A 1623-nucleotide genomic window follows, 5' to 3' on the forward strand; every position below is an offset into this window, starting at 1 on the left:
CGTGTATATTAGCACTGTAGGGACATTCTAACACCCTTCCTACGTTCACAGGGTTTCTACCCCCATCCCATTTTTCACTCCATTTAAGAGCATTAGAGTAGCTTTTGTTCCAAAGTAAACAATGTGTTTACTGCTTTAACTTCATATACCTCTATCTGCATTTTCTCTGAGGTACAACAGTCCAACATACTTTGCAAAAGGGATGTAACAATCAAGGTCAATAAATGTAACAGATCAGAGAAATAAATATTTTTTTTTGCTTTCAGGAATGTGCATAGAAATACTCTGTATTTTAGTGATTCTAGAGAGCCTGCATAATGATATGATCCTTCTTTTAGAGGCGAAGGAAACCTGCAGCTACGCATTCTTGTAGGACCAGTGTGCCAGGAGGAAAGACGTTATATGTTCCCAATAGAGCCGTAAGAGAAAATACCAGTAGATCCTGAAGAAAGTTAGTAAAGTAGAAAGAGATCGCTGAAGAGAAAATTTAAGAGAGCAGAATGGCTTCATCCAATCCTTTCTGCAAGGTTGATGTTCTGTAAGAGACCTGGGTACCAGAGTGAATGCCAGCTGACCTCAGGAAACGCATAAGCTACCTCATACTCAAATAATTGCTAAAAATTCCCCTATATTTCTCTGGCTGCCTGCTACCAATGTCCAGGGCAGGATTCAGTTCGAGATCAATGAAGCCTTGTGAGCAATTCATAGACCAGCCACAGGGTGTCCACTTTCGTGTGACCTGAAGCACTCTCTTAGTCGCACTGACTGAATCAGATCATTATAGATTGTCATGAGGGCTAAGACACTTAGTATGCATGTCTAAATGAGGAAATCTAATTTTGTCTTTCCTCACCTTGAATCCCTGGTAGGTATTTTACTTTGTAAACCTACCACACAATCTAATGTGAAGGTATAGTCTGATGGTTAATTGTGATAGTTTTCCTTTGCTTTATTAAATTACAGCCCCTCAAGTCTCATTTATTGTTTTGATGGCTTATTTAATTCAGTTTTGGTTTGCATTGCAAAGATATGCAGTGCATTCACAGCCTGTTATTACCTCTCAGCTACAGAATAATAACAACCGAAGGGCAGTAAATCATTAAAATTTGCTAACACAACTGTACGTGACTCTCCCACTACACCTTGAGTGGGGAGGGATGGGGAGGGTCTTTATTAAGCAGGTAGAGCCCAGGAAAATTTACCTATTTCTTACATTTAACTTGTATTTTCATATCAATATTACACAGAAGTGATAGTTTATTCCAGAAGATGTCTATTTCAAAAACAGGACTGTGCTGAATAATTTTGTATCCTTTCCTGCTAAATGATAACTTTTTAAAAACAAACAAACAAACAAAAAGACAATGTTATTTCTAAGCTAATAAACCCATTCTTTACTGGTGGTACATTGGGTAATTTCTAACACACATTTCTGTGTAGATTAAGCCTCGTAAAATTATAATGTCAGACTGAAAAAAATATATGCATACATTGCACTACTACAAAAATAAAACAGAGACCAACTTACATGGTTTTCCTCTAAAATAAGGCGGTTCTCTTTGTTTTTACAAAAATCAGGCAGTTGTGTAGTATACACTGGAGCATGACAAAAAATCTAAAAGA

The sequence above is a fragment of the Fulmarus glacialis genome, unplaced genomic scaffold (assembly GCF_000690835.1).
Source record: "Fulmarus glacialis isolate BGI_N327 unplaced genomic scaffold, ASM69083v1 scaffold11784, whole genome shotgun sequence".
NCBI classification, from domain to species: domain Eukaryota; kingdom Metazoa; phylum Chordata; class Aves; order Procellariiformes; family Procellariidae; genus Fulmarus; species Fulmarus glacialis.